Here is a 7,194-nt window from a genome sequence, read left to right as displayed (position 1 = left end):
GACTCAAGTTCACCTTATCAACATTCGGAATATCATGCTCTACACCATCATCAACAATCTCCCCTTCTTCCAATTCACTATCAATCTCTATCTCTTCCCCAATCTTTTCAATCTCATCAACCGTTAACACATAATCGACTAACTCATCATCATCATTTCCCAAGACCCCTTCATCGTCTACTACCACCACTGTATCACCACCTGTACTGCTTAACGGACCAGCAGACTCCCCCTGAGATGTGGAAGTCCCAAGAGTTAGTTCAGTTCTTAGCAACTCACCACCTGCACCTTTTGATGCATTGGGATCATCATCTTTGTCTTGCCTCTTCTTTGTTCTCAGTTCATCACCCTTGCAACTATACTCCCCCTGAGATGCTAAGAACTCTTTAAGCCAATTAAACATCTGACCGTGCTTAATAAGTAGTGCAGTTTGAACCTGATTTTGTGCCACCAGACGATTAATAGTCTCAGACTGAATAATATTTACCCATGACAATTCAGTAACCACCTTTTCAAGAGCTGCAATCCTCTCCGAATCAGACAAATTTGAATAAAAAACAACATTCAAGAGAGAGGTAGCCTGAGGAAAGGTAGCTTGAGGAAACCGTAGTGGGATCTCCAAGCTTGCGGGAATGACAGGTGGATGCTGAGTAGGAGTTGAGGATGGCATCAAAACAGATGAACCAGTAGTCGCCACCAGTGTGGACTCAGCGAACATAGCCACCACCTCTGATGGAGTAAGAGTAGGAGGCGGTAAAGAAACAATCTCTGGTGCCATAAACTGAAACGTGGTCGGAGGGAAACCAAAAGATGAAGACGTGGTCACCAAAGGAACACTTGAGGTTATTGGCAGTGTGACAGTCGAGACAGCAGGTAACATAGTCATACCCGATAAGGAAGGTGGAGTAAAATGAACTACCCTCAAACTTTCACCAACTTTAGAACTTTCACCAACCTTTGTTTTCTTAGATCGACGTACCACTTTATACAGTTCATCCTCAAAGTCTGACTCACTATCATCTGAGTCCTTTTTTCATTTGCCATGGAGTTTTTCTTGTCTTGCAAGAACCCGTTGTGCTTCAGCAATATCATTAGTAGGGGAATCTGATTCAGTCTCCTCAGAATCCTCCACAGCTGCAACCGACTGACCCACATTCATACCGGAACCCGCTGCTGTTGAAGCAGGAAGTTCAATAGGATCTACCATACCCATATCAAAGAAGTCATCCCACCAAAAGCAACCTCAAGATCTACCTGTTCTTCTGGAGCGACAACAGGATCAGCAGGCGGTGCTTGTTGCACCACCGGTGGTTGACCAACAGGAGGTGGTGGTTGAACCACAGGAGGTGGTTGAGGGACATCGGCCTGTTGCGGTGCCATATCAAGAAATTCATCACCTGGAGGAGCAACATATTCCGGATTCACTAAGTACCCAAATAATGCTGTGTGCCTAGGGCGTAACTCCTCCTTACTACGTGCACTCGAAGACTTACATTGCGCAAAAATTCTCTTACTCACACTTTCAACATAACAGATAGGACGACGTTGTGGCAAGTTTGGAGCAACGTGATTGAGAATCATCTGTAAAAATCTCGGGTACATCAAAAATCTTTCGCGAGCCATTGCACGTCTCTGTCGATCACTCTCATAGAAGATCATTTGACTAAAGCTGCATGGCTTGTTGTAAGTCAAGGCAATCATAGCAAATTGCATCGTTGCACTCATACCGTCTGTACCAGCTTTACGACCAGACATGCACACTATCATCACGTGCATTAGAAGCCTCCACTGATCTAACAAAAACCTCTTTTGTCTCTGAGAATCTTCCAACGGACCCGAGTACCCCATACGTAGAAAGGCACCATTTCGGAAAGTGGCCGAAAAGTCAATGGGGTCATTGGTAGTCTCAACCCCAAGCTGTAAATCTACTCTTATTTGATCTGCCGAGAACTTTACCACCTGTTCATTTACAGTAGCTCGCATCACCGGTGGATCGACACGACAATCATACTCAACTGTATTCCAGAAATCTTCAATATTCGGTAGTGAGATCGGAAGAGTAGTAGTAATAGCATGAAGATGCGTGAGTGTATGAGAAACGAAATGATCTCACGGTAATCGTCAACTCCTCGAGCATCCGGATCTAAGGTGATATACATGTTGTGACCCGGAAAGAACTGTCTGTTATTATCTCCACCTTCATCACCACCAGCGCCACCAACACCTGCCACAGCAGCCATAACTGCACAACAAACGAGCTAAGTTAGATCAGTATCTCAACAGGTCACAACTTCGCTGTTTACCAGGAGCGAAGTTATGTTATAATTTAGTGTAAAATTCGCTTAATGTTCAACTTCGCTTGAGAATCAACACAGATATTGACCGACCAGAACACTTAAGCAATTTTGCCTTAGCAGGAAAAGTTAGTATTATGGCGAAGTTGAGTACAACTTCGCTGAAACCCTAACTTCGCCTCCGTAATCAGCGCATCAAGACGACCCATTTGTGCTTAGGGATGACTGTTTTAAGAATGAAAACATGAATGAGTTAGTTCGATTAAGATCCAGATAACCATATTTTCACCAAAGCGCTGTTAATACGGATTGTTAAATGAGGGTTAAGGGTTTGTTGCAAAAGAGACCATAAAACAGATCATCGAGACACCGATTAGCACCATATAATACGAATTACGAGTCACATAGATCCTACAAACCTTTATCACAGACTAGTAGCAGATTAATATGAGGTTTGATTCAAGTGTATAAGTTTGCCGATGGTTAGAGTTTGAAAATAATTTGACTAATTTGACCAACGAAACCCTTTATATAGTTTAGAGAAACCCCAAGGGCGAAGTTGAGTTAACTTCGCCCAAAAAACAACTTCGCTCAGTCAACGCGTGGTCAACTTCGCCTATTTTGCTCACCAATTAACTTCGCCATTACATTAAGTTCGCCCGTTTATGACCTATAAAACAGAAACATATAAAGTTGACCAAGGTCAACTTCGCTTTAAAATTCTCCAAAAAAGAGTTAAACTTAACGATCAAAGAACCAAGTAACCAAAAGAATAAAAGTTTAAACATAATACCAAGTATATAACAAAAATTTGAATAATAGAATAAACGGGATCAAATTTCAGTCTTGACGAGAACCTGCATGTTTTAGAAAAGATCCGAACAGGAATCATACTGATTAAGCCGCTGTCACTCAGATCCATGTTCAGCGGTATTATGACATAAAGAAGCAGGTTGTAGGAAGGTATAAAACTTAGTATGGTTTTCATCGCTTCTATGATACGGATTAGGTTCAATTAGGCTCAAAATTTAGATGGACATCACATGAGAGATTGTGATGCCTCCTATCTATTCTCAAAGCGTATTTGGCTTTCCCCAAGTCACCCCGAGTTGACTTCGACCCATAGTGTCTGATTAATCAATAAGCACACGTCGATCTTCGGAGTCTTCTTCCCGTTCTTTCTCATACTTTGAAGTATTCGTTCTTGCCTCTTTCTAGATATTTGTAATAAAATAAGCTACAGAAGGCTTAACAATAATAACTAGAGGTTTTTTTTAATAAAGACATTAATACAACTTCAAATTGAAGACAACTGCAAGTCCCGAATCTGGATCATTGCAGATACTTAACACTATCTTTGCGAGAATCAGAACACTCACGGGCTCGTGTATGACTGGGTAATCACTTTACTGTCTATCATTCAGAAAGATGTATATGGAGACATGCACAACTCAGAATGATTCTCCACATTAAATCGAGAAGATTTAATTTGTATCACTTCTACTTTTACGCACCATAGAAAGCTACCATAACATACAATGACTGTTCTAGAGTCTTTTAGGCCTAATAACTTCACCAGTTAAGCACACAAAAACAATTTATCTATCACTTTCCAAGGTTGGATCAATTTTCTTTTAAACACCGTATTGAAACTTCTTACGAAGTTATAGACTTGAAAAATTATATCATCTCCCCAAATTTTTATTTTAAATTCTAGCGCCCCGATCAAGTCAAAGTCTTTAGGTAAATGGCTAGCCTGAAGATCCAATGGATCAGCCGGACCAACCACATACGAGTATGTGTCCTTCTAACTAAGTATGAACGACTAATTTTAAGCGAAAGAATAAAAACCCATCATAAATCGCCCCGGTCACTTTCAGTCATCGGGTTAATCGCTATCCTTATAATCTACACGTAGAAGTAAGGACCAAACATTTCCTTGGATATGTCCTTCAAACTTGAGCAACCGACATAATTTTAAGCGATAGTAATGTTTTTTTTTTGTTAAGATAAAACTGAAAACAAGGTTACTCGGGATTGATCATCCCATTAAGCTCAACAAGATTTTGAAAACGGGATCGGTCAAACGCTTTAGTAAAAAGATCGGCAAAATTATCCAGTAAATCAACTTTTTCAAGCACAATTATTTCTTCTCAGCACAACCCCGTATAAAATGATGACGAATGTTAATATGTTTAGTTTTACTGTGTTTAACGGGATTGTTAGTTACTGAGATAGCAGCAGTGTTATCAATGCAAATAGGAGTTTGAGTGAAATTCAGACCATAATCGCGCATTTGTTGTTGTATCCATAAAACCTGGGAGCAGCAGTTTGATGCTGCCATGTACCCTGCTTCGCAGGTGGAAATGGCTACTGAGGTCTTCTTTTTCACTGCCACGACACCAATCTTCCTCCTAGAAACTAACATCCACCGGTTGTTGACTTCCTGTTCTGATTGCAACCTCCATAGTCAGAATCGGTGTAAGCTACCAAATCCAGTTCTCCCCCTTCCGTGTACCATAGTCCCAACTTAGGCTTTTCCTTTGAGATACCGCAAAATTCTCTTCACTCCCTTCATGTGAGATTCCTTCGGGTTTGCCTGAAAACGAGCACAGAGACAAACTGCAAACATAATGTCAGGTCTAGATGCAGTTAGATACATTAAAGAACCTATGATTGCCTGATATTGAGTGAGATCCACATCTTCATCGCTGTCGGAATCGGCACCCAGTTTGTGGTTGATGCAGATTGGAGTGTCAAATGGAGTACTATCATCCATCTTGAAGCGTTTAAGCACATCATGGACATACTTAGTTTGATGAATAAACATGCCGTCTCTCTTCTGATCTACCTGCAAGCCCAGAAAGAAAGTTAATTCGCCCATGGCGCTCATATCAAACCTCTTTTTCATGACCGCTTCAAATTCTTGACACATAGTAACTCTTGAGGCAGCAAAAATGATGTCGTCCACATAAACTTGAACGAGTAGAAAATCTCCCCCTTTTCTTTTGACAAACAATATTCTATCAATCTTTCCTCTCTCGAACCCATTCTCTAGCAAGTAATCTGACAGTGTTGCGTACCAGGCACGAGGTGCCTGATGTAACCCATATAGTGCTTTGCTCAGTTTGTACACATGATCAGGAAAATCTGGGTCAGGGAAACCCAGAGGTTGTTCAACATACACCACCTCATCGACTTTACCATTTAGAAAGGCACTTTTCACATCTAACTGGAACACTTTCATCTCTTTGTGTGCAGCAAATGCCAGAAACAGTCGAATTGCCTCCAATCTTGCCACAGGAGCAAACACTTCGTTGTAATCGATTCCTTCCTGCTGATCAAACCCTTTCACTACCAATATTGCCCTGTTGCGTATGATTATCCCATTCTCATCTCTCTTACACTTAAAAACCCACTTTTTACCGATAGCGTTCACTTCTTGCGGTTTTTCAACTAATTGCCATACTTCCATCTTCTCAAACTGTGCCAGTTCTTCCTGCATGACTTCAACCCACGAGCTATCCTTCAGTGCCATTTGATAATTCTTTGGTTCAATCTGACTGATGAAGCAGGTGTACAAGCATTCATTTATAATACCCGTGTCTTTAATGCTTGCATAAACACACGTGTGTTCATCCAAACTTCTTCTGGTACATACACCATCGGAAGGATTACCGATCACATTCTCCAAAGGATGATTCTTGTGAATTTTGGTGGACTGTACCGGACCGACTTCCAGATCATTCTCAAGATTTGAGGAGAGTTCATCAGTATGAGCCTGAGGTTGTTGAGTGTGAAATGGATTGTAGAATTCATCTTTATTCGAGGTAGTAGGAGTGTCAACCGCACTGGACGATGTCGGTTGATCGTCATTATATTGCGGACGTTTTGCAATTGTCTCCTCTTCGTCACAAAGCATCTGTGAGGCCAGTTTCTCATCAATGTCTGCAAAATCCAAGTAAGGCATATTAAAAGATTTGAAAAGCTTATCATAGTCGAAAGCCTCAGCTGGTCCCATGCTAGGCCTTGGTGGTTTGTAACTCGTGATGTCAGAATTACAGACCACCTCAACCTTGCTGTTTGATAGATTAAAGACTATTCTGTTGGGTGTCCCAACAACAGAGCCAACTAAGATGCCTTCATCATCTTTCTCACCAAATTTTGAGTTAGTCTTTAATATCGAACACGGGGACCCGAAAGGTTCAAGACCTTTCAAATTTGGCTTTCTACCATGCATAAGTTCATAACAGGTTTTATTTAATCTTTTAACAGTTAAAACACGATTAAGGATATAACAGGCTGTAGCAACAGCCTCAGCCCAGAACACCACGGGAAGTTTAGCATATGCCAGCATGGTCCTGGCGCCTTCGATTAGAAATCTATTCTTCCTTTCAGCTACTCCATTTTGCTGTGGAGTATATGGGGCACTGTACTGATGCTCTATCCCTTTCTGTAGACAAAACATCTCCATCTAATAGTTCTTGAATTCTGTATCATTATCACTCCTGATGTACTTAACCTTCCTCCAAACAATATTTTCTACCTTGGTAATCAGGTTAATTACCAATTGAACTGTCTCATCCTTTTCCTTCAGAAAATATACCCAAGAGTAACGAGAGTAATCATCGATTACAACCAAATAGTATGAAGTTCCTCCTAGACTCTTTACATTCACAGGACCAAAAAGATCCATGTGAAGTAGGTCTAGGGTGCTGACAATTGAGTTTACCTTCTTGGAGTGATGGGGCGTTTTGTGTTGCTTTCCTTTCTTGCACGACATGCATTGATCTTCAAAGTTAAAATTCTTCAAGGGAACCCCAAGTACCAGCCCATTCTTGACAATGTAATTCATCTTGCGAAGATGAATATGACCCATTCTTCGGTGCCACAGTTGTGA

This window comes from Bidens hawaiensis, unplaced genomic scaffold (assembly GCF_021521415.1).
Source record: "Bidens hawaiensis isolate Kalapana, Puna unplaced genomic scaffold, B.hawaiensis_p1.1 tig00003540_1, whole genome shotgun sequence".
NCBI classification, from domain to species: domain Eukaryota; kingdom Viridiplantae; phylum Streptophyta; class Magnoliopsida; order Asterales; family Asteraceae; genus Bidens; species Bidens hawaiensis.
Note: the sequence above shows the minus strand (reverse complement) of the source record.